The sequence below is a fragment of the Capsicum annuum genome, chromosome 3 (assembly GCF_002878395.1).
Source record: "Capsicum annuum cultivar UCD-10X-F1 chromosome 3, UCD10Xv1.1, whole genome shotgun sequence".
In the NCBI taxonomy this organism is placed as follows: Eukaryota; Viridiplantae; Streptophyta; class Magnoliopsida; order Solanales; family Solanaceae; genus Capsicum; species Capsicum annuum.
Window position 1 is genome coordinate 234779801 of NC_061113.1, and position 23299 is coordinate 234803099.

The following is a 23299-nucleotide window of genomic DNA, read 5'->3' on the forward strand; positions in this document are numbered from 1 at the left end:
ATGGTTTATTTCAAGTTTCATGTGAAATTATTTATCATGTATGTAGTATCTTGTGAATTCATGTTAAAAGCCCTTGATTTTCGAATTGGGATTTGAAATTATGATGCCTACATGTTGTTTAGTATCATGTGCATAGATTATGTTCCCCAAGTGCTTGATGAATGGCTAATGTGAATTAAATGTGAAAATCATGACATGCTAGCATATGTGCAAGCTTATATCTTACATCTGTTTGATAAAATGTCTCTATGAATGAGTTATGAACATTATAATGCTTTTCAAGAGCATGCTATACTTTACTTTTCGTGTTTCGAGTCCTGGGGGTATCTAATACCCGACAATCTAGCTATTTACCTAGAATTATAGTAGCTTCAAAATAGTCTCAGTGATGTCATGTTCAGTAGTATTCAGTCAGTACCGAACTTAGTATATCCAGTAGCAAATAGAACTCAGAACACTTAATCAGTTATTGTACTTAGTGAACTCAGTCCAGCTCAGTCATTTAACATGATCAGTAATAGTTCAGTCCAGTATAGTACAATTTAGTATCTATTCAGTTGGGAGTATGATTCAGCACCGAGTGAACCCAAGGATGGGTACTCACCTACCAGTAGAGGGTGTGATCCTTACAATCAGTCCTTGCATTCCAGAACTACGTAGCCAGCATAGGTTGAGATATCAAACTGCTAGTTAAGGGTACCACCATTCTCATTCAGAGCACCTGCCAGATGAGGGTGACTAAACACCTGTCTTTACCCGTGGCATGGTACTGACACCCTTCCAACTAGGGTTATAGGTTAGAGCTCAAATCAGTTCAGAGAAGGGGCATGTCGGATAGATTATTACCTCTTATAGTTTCAATTTAGTCTCAGTATAGAACTCAGTTCAGTTTTAGAGAATCAGGTCTTTCAGAAACAGTCACCCAGCTCAGTATAGAACTCAGTTAAGTTCTACAAAATCAAGACTGTCAGAAACTGTTACCCAGCTATCAGGAATATAGTTATCAGTAAACTCAGATATCAGTCATTCAGTTATCAGAACTCAGTATCCAGTGTTACTATGATCTTAGACACAATATATGTAGATATATGCACAGTATTTCATAATTAATTTTCACCACTTTCAATTATTCATGTACTCTCATTCATTTGTATTCAAGCGATTCAGTCAGTTATTGTTCATGCATATAAACCATCACATATCAGCCTACCTCACTTAGCATATCGATATATTCAAAGTACTGATACATACCTTTTCTTCACGCTATGATGTTTTATATCATAGGTTCAGACGCACGGGCTCCTGACCGTACTTAGCAGCCCAGACTATCAGCAACAGACCTAGTAGTGAGTCCTCATAGTTTGAGGACAAAGTTATCATATCATTTTATTATGTCAGTTTTTAGTTTATTTCAGTAGTCGGAGTTAGTTGGAGACTTTTCCTATCAACTCCACTCTCAGATAGTTCAGTTAGAGGCTTTCAGACTTGACTTTCAGGCAATATTCAGTTGTACAAATTATTATTAAAGTTGATATTCTTTATCAGTATTTTAGGTTTTGAACCTTATGGAATTTCAGCCTATTATTTTTCATAGTTATTATAGTATTGTTACTCAGTGCTCACAACAGATATCAGTCATGGGGTAACTTGTGATTCTTTGGGGCCATAAGCACCATGTGGCGTCTGGGGTGCAGACTCGGTGCATTACAAACTTGGTATCAGAGCCTAAGGTTCAATAGAGTCCTAGGAAGTTTGAAAGCTACGTCTAGTAGAGTCTTGTGAATGGGTGTGTAGCGCGCCACACTTATGGACAAGGGGCTATGAGGCATTTTTAGGAAAAATTTCCCTTCTTTTAGTATTCTTGTTCGTAATACTCCAAACTTTCTTTAAGTCTAATTTAGTCTCCAGAAGATTTAGGGATGAATTCCTAAGTGAATAATGTTTAAATCAGATAGAATTTCCCCAATCTCAACTTTTTATCAAGTGAGAAATTGAATTAGCTTTCCAATGATACCAATTTCACCAAAATAGGGTATCAGGGGAAAAAAGTTATGGACGTTTTACAGAGAACTGTACGAACTGCCTAGGACCAACGGGCAGGAAGACGAACCGTCACTCCGTCCATCGCAACTGATGCAAAAAAACCCATTCACTAACCAAGTGTGACAGTTAGGCTGATGGACCGTCGAGCTAGCGATGGACCGTCGCCCAAGCCATTGTAACTGAGATAGTAAGCCAACGGACCGTCGAGTGTGCGATGGACCATCGCTCAAGCCGTCACACACTTCCGTTCAGCCAATTAAAGTTATTTTTAAAAGGATATTTGGGTCTTTTTCCACCCTTTTTAACACCTATTTATATCAGATCAAGGCTCAAAACTCCTTATTCATCTATAACATCAAAAGCTAGGATTTCTTTAAAGATCAAAAACCAAAGAACTAGGTACAACCCCTCTCTAAGAAAACTCAACAATCAAACGTCACCATTCAAGGACCTTCAAGAAAAGTTAATCTGCTTCAAGATCCAAGTTTTTGAGGTATGTTGTATGTTGATTCTTGGGCTCCTTCCACCCATGAAGTTTAAGAACCCTTTTCAAATTATAAAGATTGAATACTTATGATTTTCATGATTTATGTGAGTTGAAGTTCATGTTTATGTGATTGTTGAGTTGTGATTCATGTTCTAGATTATAAGTTCCAAGTTTTGATTCTAGTATGAGATGAATTTTATGATATTCATGATATACCACTTCAAGTTGCAAGTTTATTGATATAGCCATGATGATGTAGATATTGTAATCGTTGTATAACCCAAAGCATGATCCCCATATGTTCAAGGAAATGTTTATTTGAATGAGATAGTGCCATTTTAGCATGTTAGCATGAAATCTCCAATCATTTATAAGTCAATGCAGTCAATGCATGCTAGGTGTTTGTTGAAAGACTTTAGGGAATAAATTATGATATGTTGCATGCATCCCTATATATGTGCAAGATCAAGACTTCCGAGTACTTGAAGAGATGCTTCTATCACAACCCAAACTAGGGCCTGGCCGTGACGGATATCCCAAACCATGAAGGCCCATAATGCTCTTCTCTATCTGGTAATCATGCACAACACCCATATAATAAAAAAGATGCGGAAACATAGTCAGCTATAGAAACATGGTCAAATTCTAATATCAACATAAGTATGGAAAACTGTAGTTCAACTACAGCTAAATAACATCTGACTCCGTCTGTGAAATCTCTACTACATGAAAATTTAATAACTGTCTAAAAATTGGGACAAGGCCCCCAGTAGACCAAAATAATAATAAGGGTCATAATCTGAAAGATGGACCTTCTGGAATAGAGAAGGCTCACCAATTAAACACTACAAACTCTGTCTAACGAATCTACTGCCTTTCTGGACCCCTAGACTGAGCCTCAAAACTTGGAGAGATGAGGGGGGTCAATACAGATGTACTGGTATGCAAAGTATTCCAAAATAAAACTTTTATATAGATAAAATAGTTGGAGAGCAAATCGTCAGATACTATACATGAAATAGTTCTAAAACACATGGGCACTTTCTGAAAATCACAAATCTTTCTTATCAATGCAATGTCTGATCTTTGTATAACTTTTGAGTTAGGTGGCACTTCCCTACAATTCTGATATTCCACGAGCTGTATGGAATCCGCCATTGACTCGGTGGGGAATCCCCCAACCCGAGTGTGCCACAAGGGTTGGAGTTTCTAATTCTGATACGCCACACGGCACTAGGCTAGCGTAATATAATATACCTAGATCGGCAAATTACAGTTTTGGGCAACGAGTTGACTGACTCATTCCTTCTTCAGGGAACCACCTAATCTCTCTTTATGCCCAATTTTATCCTATTCTGAATCATCCATTATTCTAGTTTCAACATCTAAAAATTTTTACTTTCAACATGTATTCTATTCTGTTCTAAATTACCATGGCATAATCTGAGTTGGTGTCGTTACACCAAGACTTGCAAGTCCTATTTCTGAGCCATAATGTACCATATATGATGCTTTCACGAAAATCCAATTTAGACCACCCAAATATGCAATTAGTTTAAGAGATTTCATGTTTCGAAACACTCGTCAAAACTATGCAAAAATTCTTTAACAATATGGTGGTCATATGCCTTTAGCAAAATCATGCACTCTTCCATTATAGGAATATTTCAACCCTCTCTTTTTTGAAATTGAAATCATAATTCAAATATAACATCATTCAAGACATTTAATAACATGCTTTTCAAGATGCAGTTTAGAACAGTTCATATCATATGGAAGATGAGAAAGATCATAACAAGAGAGAGGTTCATTATAAGTCATGCTCTCAATTGAATATTCATCCGTAAACACATGCATATATATGTATATATATATATATATATATAATTTTCCAAACAATTTGGGGGACGGCCTAAAGGCCAAAACAATATCGTCAAAACTTCAAAAATATGATTATTCTCATAAATCCTTTTTCTTAAAACATGATTTCTAAGCCCATGAGATTTTAGGAAAACCCCGCGTACCTCGAAATAGGGAAACAATGGGTGTTTCTTGAAGACTATGATCTGGAGATTTCGAATCTTCAATCGATTTTGAAAACCTACGGTTGAATCTTGAGTTTCTTGAAGTTCTTATCTGAAACTCTAGAGAGGATTCTTGATGATCTTGATGAAAATGGGGTTAAGTTGCTCCAACATACTCTAAATCCTTTGTTTGGAAGGTTTTAAAGGCTATAGAAAAGTCAAAATTACCCTTAATGACTCCTAAATGGAACTGGAAATTTGAACTTATAAACCCAATTTCGGGTGCCACCGCGACGCGCCACAATCGCGGTGGTCCACTGAATTCGATCAGTGGGAAATTGGGTGCCTCCGCAACACGCCACCATCACGAAACCCCACTGGAATTTGATGATTGTCAATTTGATCCTCTTCGCGACGTGCTAGACACCAAAATGACGATGTTTACGATTGGAACCTTAAATTATTCATAACTTCTTCACCAAGGGTCCGTTTTGGATGAATTTTATATCATTGGAAAGCTAATTCAGTCATCTATGTAATGAAAGGTTGAAATCTAGGAAATTCCACATGAAAATTAATTTAGATCATTCTAGAAGCTAATGCTTAGACTTTCCATGGACGAAATTTAGCTAAGAAGATGTCGGGGTGACGTCGGGGTGTTACAGCTTTGTTGATTGTATTGTGAATGATAATCCATTGTCATGATATTCAAGGGTTGTCATGTCTTGTATTATTTGTGTTATCAAGTCCTTGGGGTATTTAATACCCGATAATTTAGTTGTGTGCCTAGAGCCAGTGTCGGTTATAGTACCCCCATTCATGTCAAGATCAATAGTATTCTCAGCTAGTTACAGAATTTAGTAGAACTTAGTCAGTTACATAACTTAGGAAAATTCAGTAAGCTTAGTATCATTCCAAGTTTAGTCCAGTACTCAGTTCAGACCTCAGTAATGTTCAAGAATTTAGTTCAAAACATAATAGAATTTAGTTAGTTAGCAGAATTCAACAGTATTCCATCAGTCAATGGAACCTAGTAAACTCAGTCTAGTTCAGTTTATCAGTATGATTAGTAACAAATTTAGCTCAGTCTAGTACAATCTAAGAATTAGTTCAGCATCGATTCAGTTGAGAGTAGGATTTAGCATCGAGCGAGGGCAGGGATGATGGCTTCCCCCAGAGATTAAGAGATCACCCATTAGATAGGCTTGATCTTATTTTCAGTAAAACATATTCATTAGCAGTAGATTCAAAAATCACCCACTAGATAGGATTAAACTCAAATTCAGTCAATAAGTGTCAGTATCAGCAGATTCAAGGATCACCCACTTGATAGGCTTGATCTCAAATTTTAGTATTTGTAGTCTTAGTTATCAGAATTCAGTATTAGTAAACTCAGATAACAGTTATCAGTAAACCCAGTTATCAGTAATCCAATTATTAGAATTCAGTATTCAGTGTTACTATGATTTCAATTATAGTTTGTGCATTCATGCATGTATCCTCATTTAGTAGTCTCATGTTATCTAGTCAGCTATAGTTCATGCATATGAGCCTTTGCATTTATCCTTACCTCATCTAGTGTACCAGTATATTCTCATATACTGATGCATACTTTTCTCTTGCGCTATGGTGTTTTATACCATAGGTTCAGAAGCACAAGATCCAGAGCACCTTTAGAAGTTCAGATTCAGCCAAGAGCAGTAGACTTAGCAGTGAGTCCTCATCATGCGAGGATGATCCTTATTTTATTATTGCATTAAATTTAACTTTTAAGTAGATGGAGTTAGTTAGGGGATTGTCCCATCAACTCCCTATTCAGGCAGTTAGAGGCTTTTTTAGACTAAAGTATTTTTAGACAGTTGTTTTAGTTTTGGTATTTCTATACTTTATTCAGTTTGATTTTAGTATTGAACCTTATGGTAAGTTTCCACCAGTTTTTTCATAATTTTATAGTATATTATTCAGTGCTCAGTTACAAATATCAATCATGGGTTAGCTTGTGGCCCTTTGGGGTCATAAGCACTATGTAGCATCCAGTGTTTAGAATTTAGGGCGTTACAAACTTGGTATCAGAGCCTAAGGTTCAACAGTGTCCTAGTAAGATTGAAAGCCGCATCTAGTAGAGTTTGCGCGCCATACTTATGGTTATGAGGCTATGAGATATTTTAGAAATAGTTTCCCTTCTTTCAGTAATAGTTTTCCTTCTTTCAGTATTCATACCGTGCGAGTGAGCATGAGCTCAAGGTAAACTCTCAGTCTAATCTATTTCTTCCTTCTATTTATAGAATATGCCTCCTCGTAGAGCTAATGCCTGTAGGGAGGATAACTAGCCACCTCAGCCCGTAGATCCTTTGAATGAGAATGTATTATATTTAGAGTTTTGGGCAGCTTTTCAGGCACTAGCCGATGCTGTGACAACTAATGTTCAGGTTAACCATCAGGCTGCAACCCCCTTCAGTAAGATAAGGATTTAGCCTCAGCCGGGATCAGAAATTTCATGAGAATAAACCCGCCAAAATTCTTTAGGTCAATAGTAGGTGAGGACCCATAACTTTATCTTGGTGAGGTGAAGAAGATCACCTAAATTATACATATGTTAGAAGAGGAGAGAATAGAATTGGCATCCTATAGGTTAAAGGATGTTACTTATGATTGGGTAGTGATATGGAAGAAGAGTAGAGGGGAGGATGCAACTCCCATGACTTGGCAGATATTTCAGAATGCGTTTTTAGATAAGTTTTTCCCACTTGAGATGAGGGAAGCTAAGGTATAAGAGTTCATGAACCTGAGGCAAGGCTCCATGACAGTGAAGGAGTATTGCCTTAAGTTCAATCAGTTGTCTAAGTATGTCCCTGAGCAGATGGCTGACCCTAGGCCAAACATGAGTAAGTTTGTGATCGGTGTGTCGGGCTTGGTGGTTAAGAAGTGTAGGACTGCTATGCTTAATGAGGACATGGATCTTTTTAGATTGATGATGCACGCTTAGCAGATTAAGGCAGAGAAATCTAAGGAAAGAGATAGAGAGTGAATAAGAAAGCTAGAATAAGTAGTTTTAGTTTTTCTCAGCCAGGGTTATAGGGTGGTAACCGTTCTCAGCATAGTCAGAAGTTTTTAGTCCTAGCTCCATCCTCAACCAGTGCTCCAGTACCAAAGTTCAGGAATGACAGTCATGATGGGGTTACAGGCTCCAAAACCCAGGGTAGTGTGAGAAATGATCGTACCTATCCTCTTTGTGAAGAGTGTGGCAAGAATCACCTAGGTGCATGCAGAGAAGGTAGTGAGGTATGTTTTAGATATGGTACGCCAGGACACAGGTTGCGGAAGTGTAGAGTAATGGCTCAGAGGAGTAGAGATTTGTGTCAGCAGGGCACCACTTCTAGTACCGCTAGTGGTCAGCGTTAGAATAGATTTTATGCACTCCAGACTTTCCATGATCAGGGAGTTTCCCTAACATAGATTCGAGTATGTTATGCCTTTCATTTTCATGATATGCATTGTTAGATCCTTTGCTCCTATTTGAGCTTAAGTTTTCAACATGAGTTAGTTAGTAAAGCCAGCAAGTCAGTTTAGCAGTCAGACAGTCAGATTTGTATAGTTTGTTTTCATATCTTTCCATCTAGTCATGTTATCAGAAATCTCAGGAATGTAACTATTTCAAGATAGAAAGTCCCCAGTAGTTGCAAGATCAGCTCAATTAATGAGACATGCATTAGTTTCAGATCCCAGACGTTTAGTTATGATCCAGTTCATAGGTGCCTTGGGCATCGCCTCAGTTTTCCTAGTATCTCAATAAAGTAAGCATTCTTAGAGGGATCTATTATCTCAGGGGGAGATACCCCATATTTCCCCGATGCTTTTATGTCCCTAAACCCATTCAGTTGTATGTTTTGATGTTCTTTACAAAGTTAGTATCAGTTATCATTGCAATTCAGTCATGCATCCAAGAGTTAGTTATGTCAGATATTGTGTTTTAGACATGCATGTTCGGTAGAAGAAGTTCAGCTTATTAGTAATTTTGGTCAAGCTTTCATGAGAACAACTCAGTCAGATATCCATGTATCAGATATGTATGTTCATTACAAAATTTCAGTATATCAGAAGTTCCAGTCCTATAATCATATTTCAAATGTTCACATCCCTTAAATAGGTTTAGTCTATCAGAAATCCTAGCTTAGTCAGTCCCATATGAGGATGAATGTTCCCAAGGGGGAGATACTATAACACCCTGAACTTTCTTTAAGTCTAATTTAGTCTCCAGAAGATTTAGGGATGATTTCCTAAGTGAATAATATTTAAATCTGATAGAATTTCCCAAATTTTTACTTTTTATCAAGTGGGAAATTTAATTGGCTTTCCAACGATACCAATTTTGCCAAAATCAGGTATCGGGGTAAAAAAAAGTTATGGACATTTTACAGAGAACTGTTCAAACTGCCCAAGAGTGATGGGTAGGACGATAGACCATCGCATTTGTGATGGATCATCACTCCGGCCATCGAAACTGAGGCAAAAAACTCTTTCACTATCCAAGTGCGATGGTCAGGTCGACGAACCATCGAGCTAGCGAAGAACCGTCGCCCAAGCCATCGCAATAGAGGCAGTAAGCCTACTTTTTGGGTAACGTGTGACGAGAAGGCTGAAGGATGGTCGAGCTTGCGATAGACCATCACTCAAGCCGTCGCACACTTCCGTTTAGCGAATTAAAGTCGTTTTTAAAAGGATATTTGGGTCTTTTTCCTCACTTTTTAACACCTATTTATATCAGATCAAGGCTAATAACTCCTTATTCATCTATAACATCAAAATCTAGGGTTTCTTTCAAGATAAAAAACCCAAGAACTAGATACAAACCCTCTCCAAGAAAACTCAAGAATCAAACGTCACATTCAAGGACCTTCAAGAAAAGTTAATCTCCTTCAAGATCCAAGATTTTGAGATATGTAGGATGTTAATTCTTGGGTTCCTTCCACCCAAGAAGTTTAAGAACCTTTTTCAAATTATAAAGATTGAATACTTATGATTTTCATGATTTATGTGAGTTGAAGTTCATGTTTATGTGATTGTTGAGTTGTGATTCATGTTCTAGATTATAAATTCCAAGTTTTGATTCTAGTATGAGATGAAATTTGTGATATTCATGATAAAACCCTTCAAGTTGCAAGTTTATTGATATAGCCATGATGATGTAGATGTTGTAATCATTGTATAACCCAAAGCATGATCCCCATATGTTCGAGAAAATGTTTATTTGAATGAAATAGTGTCATTTAGCATGTTAGCATGAAATCCCCAATTATGTATAAGTCAATGCATGCCAAGTGTTTGTTGAAAGACTTTAGGAAATGAATTATGATATGTTGCATGCATCCCTATACATGTGCAAGATCAAGACTTCTAATTACTTGAAGAGATGCTTCGTTGATTGTATTATGAATGATGGTCCGTTGTCATGATATTCAAGGGTTGTCATGTCTTGTATTATTTATGTTATTGAGTCCTGAGGGTATTTAATACCCGATAATTTAGCTGTGTGCCTAGAGCTAGTGTCAGTTACAGTACCCTCAGTCATGTCAAAATCAGTAGTATTCTTAGTTAGTTACAGAATTTAGTAAACTCAGTCAGTTACATGACTTAGGAAAATTCAGTAAGCTCAGTATCATTCCAAGTTTAGTCTAGTACTCAGTTCAGACCTCAGTAATGGTCAAGTATTTAGTTTAGAATGTAATAGAATTCAGTTAGTTAGCAGAATTCAGCAGTATTCCACCAGTCAATGAAACCCAGTAAACTCAGTCTAGTTCAGTTAATCAATATGATTAGTAATAAATTCAGATCAGTCTAGTACTATCTAAGAATCAGTTCAGTATCTATTTAGTTGGGTGTAGGATTCAGCACCAAGCGAGGGCAGAGATGATGACTTTCCCGTTAGAGAGGCAGAGTCGTTAGTAGCAGTCCCTGTACTCCATAACTGCATAGCCAGCACAGGATAAGGAGTCACACATTAGATTAAGGCTTGGCTACCTCTCAGGAGTCACCCATTAGATTAGGCTTGACTTTCGGCTTAGGGTCACCTATTAGATAGGCTTGACCATAGAAGTGTCTTTACCCGTGGCATGGTACTGACACCCTTCCAGTTGGGGTCATAGGTTGGACCCCACTAGCTTAGATTAAGGGGCATGTTGGTTAGATGACTACTTCCCACAGTCTCAGATTCAGATTCAGCCTCAGTAATAGAACTCTGTTCAGCTATACAGAAATCAGGACTGTTAGATACAGTCAATCAACTTAGTAAAAAACTTAGATAGTTCTAGAGATTCAGAGATCACCCATTAGATAGGCTTGATCTCTCTTTTATTAAATCATATTCATTATCAGTAAATTTAGAGATCACCCGCTAGATAGGCTTGATCTCAGATTCAGTCAATAAGTATCAGTATTAGCAGATTCAAGGATCACCCACTAGATAGGCTTAATCTCAGATTTCAGTATTTGTAGACTTAGTTATCATAATTTAGTATCAGTAAACTCAGATAGCAGTTATCAGTAAACCCAGTTATCAGTAATCCAGTTATTAGAATTAAGTATTCAGTGTTACTACAATTTCAGTTATAGTTTGTGCATTAATGCATGTATCCTTATTCAGTAGTCTCATGTTATCCAGTCAGTTATAGTTCATGTATATGAGCCTTTGCATTTAGCCTTACCTCATCTAGTGTACTAGTACATTCTTACATACTGACGTATACTTTTCTTTTACGCTATGGTGTTTTATACCATAGGTTCAAAAGAATGAGATCCAGAGCACCCTTAGCAGTTTAGATTCAGTCAACAACAGTAGACTTAGCAGTGAGTCCTCATCATATGAGGATGATCCTTATTTTATTATTTCATTAGATTTAGCTTTTTAGTAGATGGAGTTAGTTGGGGGATTGTTCCATCAACTCCCTATTCAGACAGTTTAAAGGCTTTTCAGACTAGAGTATTTTTAGATAGTTGTTTTAGTTTTGGTATTTCTATACTTTATTCAGTTTGATTTTAGTATTGAACCTTATGGCAAGTTTCCGCCAATTTTTCTACAATTTTATAGTATATTATTTCATGCTCAGTTACAGATATTAGTCATGGGTTAGCTTGTGGTCCTTCGGGGTCATAAGCACCGTGTAGCATCCAGGGTTCTGAATCTGGCGTGTTACACACTTGGTATCAGAGCCTAAGGTTCAACAGTGTCCTAGGAAGTCTAAAAGTCGCATCTAGTAGAGTCTTGTGCATGGGTATGTTGCGCACCACACTTATGGACAGGAGGCTATGAGATGTTTTATAAATAGTTTCCCTTCTTTTAGAATTCATATCGTGCGAGTGAGCATGAGCTCAAGTTAAACTCTCAGTCTAATCCATTTCTTACTTTCATTTACAAAATATGCCTCCTCGCAGAGCTAATGCCCGTAGAGCTAATGCCCGTAGGGAGGATAACCAGCCACCTTAGCCCGTAGATCCCTTGAATGAGAATGTGTTACATGCAGAGTTTAGGATAGCTTTTAAGGCACTAGCCCATACTGTCACAACTAATGTTCAGGGTAACCGTCAGGCTGCAACCCCACCTTAGCAAGATGGGGATTTAGCCACAGCCAGGATCAGAAATTTTATGAGAATGGACCTGCCAAAATTCTTTGGGTCAATAGAAGGTGAGGACCCACAACTTCATATTGATTAGATGAAGAAGATCACCCAAATTATGCATATGTCAAAAGAGAGGAGTGTAGAATTAGCATCCTATAGGTTGAAGGATGTTTCTCATAATTGGGTAGTGATATGGAGGAAGAGTAGAGGGGAGGATACAACTCCTATGACTTAGCAGATATTTAAAGATGCATTTTAGATAAGTTTTTCCCACATGAGATGAGGGAAACTAAGGTAGAAGAGTTCATGAACCTGAGGCAAGGCTCCATAATAGTGAAGGAGTATTGGCTTAAGTTCAATAAGTTGTTTAAGTATGTCCCTGAGCAGACGGTTAACCCTGGGTTAAGCATGAGTAAGTTTGTGACCGGTGTGTCAAGGTTGGTAGTTAAGGAGTGTAGGACTGCTATGCTCAACAAGGACATGGATCTTTCTAGGTTGATGATGCACGCTCAGCAGATTGAGGTAGATAAATCTAAGAAAAGAGAGAGTGAATAAGAAAGCTAGAATAGGTAGTTTTACTTTTTCTAAGACAAGGTCACAAGGTGTTAACCATTCTCAGCATAGTCAAAAGTTTTCAGTCCTAGATCCAAAGTTCAAAAATGATAGTAATAATGGGGCGCTAAGCTCCAAAACCCAGGGTAGTGTGAGAAATGATCATACCTATCCGCTTTGTGGAGAGTGTGATAAGAATTACCTAAGTGCATACAGAGCAGGTAGTAAGGTATGTTTTGGATGTGGTAAGCTAGGACACAGGTTGCGAGAGTGTAGAGTAATGGCTCAGAGGGGTAGAGATTTGCGTCAGCAGGGTGCCACTTCCATTACCACTAGTGGTCAGCTTCAGAATAGATTTTATGAACTCCAGACTCGCTATGATTAGGGGAGTTTCCTAATATAGATTCGGGTGCATTATAAACCATTCATTTTCATGATATGCATTGTTAGATCCTTTGCTCCCATTTGAGCTTAAGTTTTTAGCATGAGTTAGTAAAGCCAGCAAGTCAGTTTAGCAGTCAGACAGTCATATTTGTATAGTTTGTTTTCTTATCTTTCCCTTTATTCATGCTATCAAAAATCTCAGGAGTGTAACTATTTCAATATAGAAATTTCCAGTAGTTGCAAGATCAGCTCAATTTACGAGACATGTATTAGTTTCAGATCCCAGACATTTAGTTATGATCCAGTTTGTAGGTGCCTTGGGCATCGCCTCAGTTTTCCTAGTATCTCAGTAAAATAAGCATGCTTAGAGGGATCTAGTGTCCCAAGGGGGAGATACCCCATATTTCCCTGATGCTTTTATGTCCTTAAACCTATTCAGTTGCACGTTCTGATGTTCCTTACGAAGTTAGTATCAATTATCATTGCATATTCAGTCATGCATTCAAGAGTCAGTTCAGTTAGATATTCGTGCATTAGATATGTATGTTCAGTAGAAGAAGCTTAGCTTATTAGTAATTTTGGTTAAGCTTTCATGAGAACAACTCAGTTAGATATCCATGCATAAGATATGCATGTTTAGTATGAAATTTCAGTATATCAAAAGTTCCAGTCATATAATCATGTTTCCTATGTTCACGTCCCTTAAGTAAGTTCATTCTATCAGAAATCCCAGCTTAGTCAGTTCCATTCGAGGACGAATGTTCCCAAAGGGGAGATATTGTAATACCCCAAACTTTTTTTAAGTCTAATTTTGTCTCCAAAAAATTTAGGGATGACTTCCTAAGTGAATAATGTTTAAATCAGATAGAATCTCCCCAATTTTGACTTTTTATCATGTGGAAAATTGAATTAGCTTTCCAACGATACTAATTTTTCCAAAATCAGGTATCAGGGTAAAAAGAGTTATGGATGTTTTATAGAGAACTGTCTGAACTACCCAGGAGCGATGGGCAGGACGATGACCCATCGTGCTTGCGATGGACCATCGCTCTGGCCATCGCAACTAAGGTAGAAAACCCTTTCACTGGCCAAGTGCGATGATCAGGCTGACAGACCATCAAGCTAGCGATGGACTATCGCCCAAGATGTCACAACTGAGGCAGTAACCCTACTTTTTGGGCAACATGAGTGGGCAGGCCGATGAACCATTGAGCCTGCGATGGACCGTCGCTCAAGCCATCGCACACTTTTATTCAGCGAATTAAAGTCATTTTTAAAAAGATATTTGGGTTGTGATTCATGTTATAGATTACAAGTTCCAAGTTTTGATTCTAGTATGAGATGAATTTTATGATATTCATGATAAACCCCTTTAAGTTGTAAGTTTATCGATATAGCCATGATGATGCAGAGGTTGTAATCATTGTATAACCCAAAGCATGATCCCCATATGTTCGAGAAAATGTTTATTTGAATAAGATAGTGCCATTTTAGCATGTTAGCATGAAATGCCCAATTATGTATAAGTCAATGCATGCCAAGTGTTTGTTGAAAGACTTTAGTGAATGAATTATGATATGTTGCATGCATCCCTATACATGTGCAAGATCAAGACTTCCAAGTACTTGAAGAGATGCTTCGTTGATTGTATTGTGAATGATAGTCCATTGTCATGATATTCAAGGTTTGTCATGTCTTGAATTATTTATGTTATCGAGTCCTGGGGGTATTTAATACCCAAAAATTTAGATGTGTGCCTAGAGCCAGTGTTAGTTACAGTACCCTCAGTCATGTCAAGATCAGTAGTATTCTTAGTTAGTTACAGAATTTAGTAGAACTCAGTCAGTTACATGACTTAGGAAAATTCAATAAGCTCAGTATCATTCCAAGTCTAGTCCAGTACTCAGTTCAGACCTCAGTAATGTTCAAGTATACGGTTCAGAACACAATATAATTTAGTTAGTTAGCAGAATTCAGTAGTATTTCTTCAGTCAATGGAACCTAGTAAACTCAGTCTAGTTCAGTTAATCAGTATGATCAGTAATAGATTCAGCTCAATCTACTACATTCTAAGAATAAGTTCAGCATCTATTTAGTTTGGAGTAGGATTCAGCATCGAGCGAGGATAGAGATGACAACTTTCCCGTTAGAGAGGTAGAGCCATTAGTAGCAGTCTCTGTACTCTAGAACTACGTATCCAGCGTAGGATGAGGAGTCACCTATTAGATTAAGGCTTGGATACCTCTCAGGAGTCACCCGTTAGATTAGGCTTGACTTTTTGCTTTGGGTCACCCATTAGACAGGCTTGACCATAGAAGTGTCTTTATTCGTGGCACGGTACTGACACCCTTCCAGCTGGAGTTATAGGTTGGACCCCACTAGCTCAGATTAAGGGGCATGTCAGTTAGATGACTATTTTTCACAGTCTCAAATTCAGATTCAGTCTCAGTAATAGAACTCTATTCAGCTATACAGAAATCAGGACTGTCAGATACAGTTAATTAGCTTAGTAAAAAACTTAGATAGTTTCAGAGATTCAGAGATCACATGTTAGATAGGCTTGATCTCATTTTTAGTAAATCATATTCATTATCAGTAAATTCATAGATCACCCACTAGATAGGCTTGATCTCAGATTCAGTCAATAAGTATCAGTATCAGTAGATTCAAAGATCACCCACTAGATAGGATTGATCTCAGATTTCAATATTTGTAGACTTAGTTATCAGAATTCAGTATCAGTAAACTCAGATAGCAGTTATCAGTAAACCCAGTTATCAGTAATCCAGTTATTAGAATTCAGTATTCAGTGTTACTATAATTTCAGTTATAGTTTGTGTATTAATGCATGTATCCTCATTCAGTAATCTCATGTTATCTAGCCAGCTATAGTTCATGTATATGAGCCTTTACATTTAGCCTTACCTCATCTAGCATACCAGTACATCCTCACATACTGACGTATACTTTTATTTTGCACTATGGTGTTTTATACCATAGGTTTAAAAGCATGAGATCCAGAGCAACCTTAGCAGTTCAGATTCAGCCAGCAGCAGTAGACTTAGCAGTGAGTCCTCATTATGCGAAGATGATCCTTATTTTATTATTGCATTATATTTAGATTTTTAGTAGATGGAGTTAGTTGGGGGATTGTCCCATCAACTCCCTATTCAAACAGTTTAAAGGCTTTTTCAGACTAGAGTATTTTTAGACAGTTGTTTTAGTTTTTGTATTTCTATACTTTATTCAGTTTGATTTCAGTATTGAACCTTATGGCAAGTTTCTTCCAATTTTTTCACAATTTTAGAGTATATTTTTTAGTGCTTAGTTGCAGATATTAGTCATGGGTTAGCTTGTGCTCCTTCAGGGTCATAAGCACCGTAATGCGTCCTGTGTTTAGAATTTGGGGAATTACAATATCGTGCGAGTGAGAATTATCTCAAGTTAAAGTTTAGTATAATCCTTTTATTACTTCCACTTACAAAACATGCCTCTCAAAAAGAACAGCAAAAAAAGAATAGGAAATCAACCTGCACCTCAGCCCGCTCAGGCATATCCCTTAGATGACTATGTCTCCCATGCTGAATTCAGAGCCGCTTTCACTACCCTAGCCAATACTGTAGCAACCAAAATTCGGAACTTAACTCGAATGAACCCTTCAGCTTTTACCGAGTCTAAGTCAGATGAGAACCAACAGGAATTCCTTGATCAGGTACAGAAAGTCACATATATTATGGGAGTGACTGCAAGTGAGAGTGTTGAGTTGGCTGCATATCAGTTGCAGGATATGGCTCACTCATGGTTCAAGAAGTGAAAGGCAGAGAGGGCTGATAATGCTGGGCTCGTAGAATGAGAGGAGTTTGCCACTGCTTTTCTTGATAGGTTATTCCCACTAGAGGTTATAAAATCCAAGGTTTTGGAGTTTATTAATTTGAAGCAGGGAAACATAATAGTGAAAGAGTATTCTCTCAAGTTTACTCAGTCATGGGTTAACTTGTGGTCCTTAGGGGTTGTAAGCACCGTGTGGCGTTCAGGGTGCAGACTCAGGGTGTTACAAATATTCTGTAATTATGTTTACCATATACAGTTCTTACCATGTATAGCATTTTCCATGTATATTTTTTCTTATAACTATATAAAGAGATGAGCTCCTTCATTCCAATGATATAAAAATTCAAGGTTTTGCCCTTGTTCATATGGTATCAGTGCTTTACTTTTTTTTCCAGTCGTATTTTCATTTTTTTTCTTTCCTTCTATTCATGTTTTTTTTCATTCCATTCCAATTGATTTCCATCATCAACGTCCAGTAATGAAATTTGATGGAAATAATTATTTTTTGTGGGCTTTGTATTTTCAAAATTTTCTTGAGGGAAAAGAGCTTTGGATTCGTGTTATTTCTCCCAAACCAAAAACCATGACATAGAATGCCGAAGTCATCTCCAAGTGGTGTATTTTTGATACAAAGGTATGCACATGGATTATGGAATCTGTTGATAGTACAATTGCTCTGAATCTTAGTCCTATGACCTCTGCTCATACAATGTGGGATTACCTCCAATGAATCTATCAGCATAGTAATAATGTAAAAATTTATCAATTGAGTCACTTACATCTCTTTCTCAAGAGATCGCCAACATTCAAGAATTTTATTGTTCCATAATGCTGATTTGGAATGAGATAAATATGATTGATGATACTAGTATTCCAAAAGTGGCACTCTAAATGGTCTTTAAACTACAACAAAAATCTCATTGTCGTACGTTTCTTATGAAGTTACGGACAGATTTTGAGCATATTCGGGCCTCTATTCTCGATCGCAACTCAACTTTTTCGCTTGATAGTATTCTTGTCGATCTTCTTACTGAAGAGACTTATCTCGTCTCTCTCTCTTCTCTGAGTTCCCCTCCTAATTCCTTTGTTTCTTTCAAAGGTAAATATCATGACTTGTCAAGTATTGAGTGCTTCAACTGTCATGAGAAGGGTCATTATGCTTCTCATTGCCGTAACCAGGGAGGTTCTACCTCTAAATTATTTTTTCAATATTGCAAGAAAGATAGCCATCTAAAATAAAATTGTCGAATTTGTCCACCACATTCCAACCATTCAACTAGTTCTACAGCCTTTACAACTATGCTAATACTCCTGATGGTTCCTCTTCTTTTTTGCCTTCTGACCTGGTCCAATAACTTATCCAAGGTTTTTATGCTACAGGTTTTGGTAAGCCTAAGTTGACTACTCCTTGGATTTTTAAATAGGGTGCCACTCATCATATGACTGGTGACTTGACAACTTTTGATTCCTCAAAGCCTTCTTTGGTCCCTGGAACTATCACTGTTGCCAATGAAATGAATCTCGACATTTAGAGAAGTGTTACTTTAAAGTTTATCTTCCCTGATTCTCCTCCTATAGTCTTATCTAATGTTCTTTATGTCCCTAAATTATCCACTAATTTGATTTCTGTTAATCAGCTTGTTGACAAATATTGCTTTGTTTTTTTCTCACATAATGGTTGTTTTATTCAGGATCTGAGAATCAAAAAGGTGATTGGTCAAGGCTGTAGACAAGGAGATGATTGGTCAAGGCTGTAGACAAGGAGAACTCTTAATCCTCAATTTAGGCTCATCCTCCAACTCTCATAAGTGTTTTCTTGCTCCATCTTCACAGAAGGTCAACTCCGATAATGCTCTTTGGAAATTGTGGCATAAGTACTTAGGACATCCTCATACTAAGAATCTCAAGTCTTTGTTTTCTTCTGGTGATTTATTGTCTAATATAGTTTTCAAGAATAATGTCATTATTGATTTTGAATCTTGTGATCTTGCAAAATCACATTTGTTGCCATTTAATAAAAGTATTCATCATACTAATTCTCTCTTTGAACTTATTCACTTTGATGTTTGTAGTCCTGCGAGCTCTAAGTTGCTCTCTGGCAATTTTTATTATGTTATATTTGTAGATGATGTCTCACAATTTACATGGATTTACTTTCATAAACACAAATCTGAGGTATTCAGGGTCTGGAGGTGTCATCTCAGGCAGTGAATACATCTCTAAGGATTTTGAGTATTTCTTAGCTACTGGAGGTGTCATTCATTAGAAAACTTGTCCTCACCAGTCTCAGCAGAATGGTATTGATGAGCGAAAGCATCGCCATATTATTAAAATATCCTATGCTCTTTGACTTCATGCTAGTTTGCCACAATTATTTTGGGTTGACACTATCCACACGGCTGTGTATCTCTTTAGTTGGATGCCCACTAAGGTTCTCCAAAATCAGTCCCATTTACAGAAGGTTTTTGATACTAAGTCTTTGTATGACACTTTCCATGTTTTTGGATGTACGTGTTATGTGCTTTTTTCGAGATTTGAGTACTCTAAAATTGATGCCAAGTCTACCAAATATATTTTTTGGGGATATTCAGACACTCAAAAAGGCTATCGTTGTTATGACCTTGATGCTAAACGAGTGAGATATCACGCAATGTTCTATTCTTTAAGGACTCTTTCTCTTTTTTTCTCAACTATAGAATCAATAAATGCCACTGTTATCTCGACTCCGTTATCATCCTACTTTGTTGATGATCAAAAAGCTAATGTGAGAGTTCCTATGGCTGCTTCTCCTCCTTCACCATCCTTGGATCTAGGTATCTCCTTTCCATCTCATATTCTTTCCTCTTCCAAACTGCTACATAGAAGTCACTACTAGATCTAGTCGGGTTAGTAAACCCCCTTCCCTCTTATCTTTTTTGTCTTTACTTGATCATATCTCTAGTCCTAGATCTTATAAACAGGCAACTGGCAGTAAAGAATGGACCCTTCCTATGCAAATTGAACTTGATGCACTAGCTCGAAATCGTACATGGGATCTAGTTCCAACACCATCGTATCAAACTGTGGTTAGGTGTAAATGGGTCTATACTCTGAAGCAAAAGTGTAACGGCACATTGGGTCGATATAAGCGCGCTTGGTGGATCAAGGCTCCAAGCAAGAGTATGAGATTGATTATGAGGAAACTTTTTCTCCTATGGATAAAATGACTATTGTTCATCTATTACTAGCTGTTGCAACAGTTTGATAATGGGACAGCTCGCAGATGGAAGTCACTAATGCCTTTCTTAATGGTGAGTTATCCGATACTATATATATAAAGCCTCATCCTGGATTCTTTAATTCCTCATCCATGGTATGCAAATTGCGGAAGGCTATTTATGGCTTGAAGCAAGCTCCGTGCACTTGGTTCTTCTAGTTGAAGTATATTTTTTTGCAAGGTGGCTATCGATAGAGTCATAATGACTATTCTCTGTTTATCTCTTCCTCACCACAAGGGATGGTTTTTGTGATAATATATGTTGATGATCTCTTAATTACTGGGGATGATCCAAAAGGTATTTTGCAGCTTAAAGGTATGTTACAATCTTTATTTCAAATAAAAGACTTGGGGCATGCATCTTATTTCCTTGGTCTCAAATTATCTCATAATGTTGGTGGCTATTTTATCTGCCAACGAAAGTATACCAACGAAATTTTGGACATGGCTCACCTGACTGATGAAACCACTATTGATACACCCATGGAGCTGAACATTCATTATTCTAAGACTAATGGGGAACCTCTTTCAGACCCGACTCTTTACCGACGTTTTGTTGGGAGCTTGGTCTACTTAATTATCACTAGACCTGACATTGATTATGTAGTTCATATTCTTAGTTAGTTTGTGTCTAACCCTCGATGACTTCATCTTATGGCTTTTGATTGCCTTCTCCGTTATATTCGATCAACCGTAACTATGGGCCTGCATTATAGTCATGACTCACCTACTCTCTTGCATACCTTCTCAAATACTAATTATGGTGGGTGCCTTGACACTTGTCATTTGACCACTGGGTATTGTGTGTTTCTCGACAACTCCTTGCTATCTTGGAAGTCAAAGAAGCAAGCAACCATGTCCAAATCATCCATCAAAATAGAATATCGTTCCATGTCAACTACTTATAGTGAAGTGGTTTGGTTGCATCATTTGTTAGCTGATTTTGGCATTCAATCTTCCTCTCCCACTCCCATTTACTGTGATAATGAAAATGTTGTAAAGGTTGCCACAATTTTGTTTTCCATGAATGAATCAAGCATATCGAGATTGATTGTCACTTTGTTTAGGAAAAATTTAATGACGGTCTTATTTCTCTTCATCGTGTTTCTTCTAGAGATCAACTGGTGGATTTTTTCACCAACTCCCAAACAAAGAAATGACATGAGTTCTTTATTGGCAAACTTTTGGTTGACCACCATCAGTTTGAGGGAGGGTGTTAATCACCATTAAATATAATATTTACGTACCATATTTAGTGTAATTATCTTTCATATATTAGGAAGTAGATTATATATAACTATTCTAGAATATTCTGTAATTATATTTACCATATATAGTTCTTACATGTATAGCATATTCTACTGCCTGTTTTTCAAAATCTACAACTTCTAATGCCTTCACACATTGTTGTCATTATTGGTTGTGACTGAATATTTAAAAATCTCCTGTATGATAAAGTTTGATAGGTATCATAAAACATCTCTTTAATTTGGGTAAAATCAATAACTGATGATTAACTTAGTTATCTCTTTGGAATCAATCTTACTTAGTTGATCTGCATTTTAAATACACAAATAAGAAAATTTCATATTGATATGAGTGATGGCGCATCTTAGATTAAGTCAAAAATAGTTGGTATTAGATGCTACAACTGTTGTATTACTATTATATCACTCACATGAGTGATATATCTTATTCTCTAAAGTGACGTTTAACTTTTTAGTTACATAAACTATACATGCATGAATATGGCATATTAAAGAAAGCCTTATAACTTTAACGCGTAAATCTTTATCTTAGACATTACATATATAGCATGAAAATAGCTCTATGTGACTTTGAGATTAGGAAAAGTCATCATTTCCATCCCAAACTGTACACAAATAGTCTACGTCACACCTAAACTATCATAGTGACCTATTACACACCTAAACTATATAAAAGTGGATCTATTATCTCCCCATGACACCCATTCTAAGGCGTGTTTCTTACACTCATTTTAGGCGCGTCCAGCCTTTTGAATAACTAAAATAAATGGCTAAAACATTAAAACTACATCACTTTCAATTTCCAACAGATCTATTGAACCCTAATTCCTATTTAAGTCAATTTGGGGCTCCAAACTAGGAACCCTAATTCCCAAATTTGTCTTTCAAAATCAAAATTGAAGATCATTTGTTTGAAGAATTGGTAACTAAATCTTTTTAATTGTTCAATTTCTTGCTATATTAATAATTATTTTGTCTTAATTTTGTTGCAATGTTGATAATTTTTTCTTCCCTCAAGTGTTTGTTCAACCTCTCTTAAAGCTTGTTTTCTTAATCAAGGTACTTTAATGGCTAAGATAAGTTTGAGTAGACTTTGTAAGCAAGAAGAAGATCATGAGTTCGATGCAAACATGGACATGTTTTGCCTTTGATGACTTCATGGACCTCAAGAAATTCAGATAGACGATATTGAACTTGTCCTTACTATGGGTTAAGTGAGTTTTTCCTTCAAACATTGATCTTAAATAGTGTATACAAATCTAATTTCTTTCATTTTAGAATGCTAGATGATGAGATTTATTGCTTTGGAAGGATGATTCTATTGATGAACGATCCAAATTTGTTATTCCCAAATTGTTGGGAAGAATTGGGGAGCTTGAGGAAAGAGTTGAATCTTCGGCAAATTGTGCATTTTATGAACACAAAATCGTGATGACAAGACTACTAGTGTGGAGAGCATAATAGGCAGAACAAAATAAAGTTGTAAATAGACAATTTTCAGGATGATTTGAAGATGATAAAGATAGATGAGAAGAAATGGAAGATCAAGTTGGCTAAGTCCAAGAAAAGGGAAAAACAACTTTGGACTACTCTCATTTGTGCATGTATTTTGGGTGTTAGATTTATATTTCAATTCATGATCTTGAAAGGAGCTCCAAGAAGGCTACCCTAAACTAAGTTGCTTTGTTTTTGTTATGTTTTAGGAGGCTAAAATTTGTATCAATTATTAGGTGTTACCTTAGACAAAACTGCCAGGTTGTGTAATTAAACTATTGTGTAATGAAATTGCAAGGTTGAACTTGACAGTTTTGGCTTTATTTTCTGCGGTTCTTTGTGTTGA

General features: G+C 36.9%; 1 protein-coding gene across 1 annotated transcript in view; it reads right to left on the reverse strand.

Moving 5' to 3' along the window:
* The window catches only part of LOC107866086 (caffeic acid 3-O-methyltransferase-like), a 30480-nt gene that overhangs the window by 658 nt on the left and 6523 nt on the right, over positions 1–23299 (reverse strand). The window lies entirely within an intron of this gene.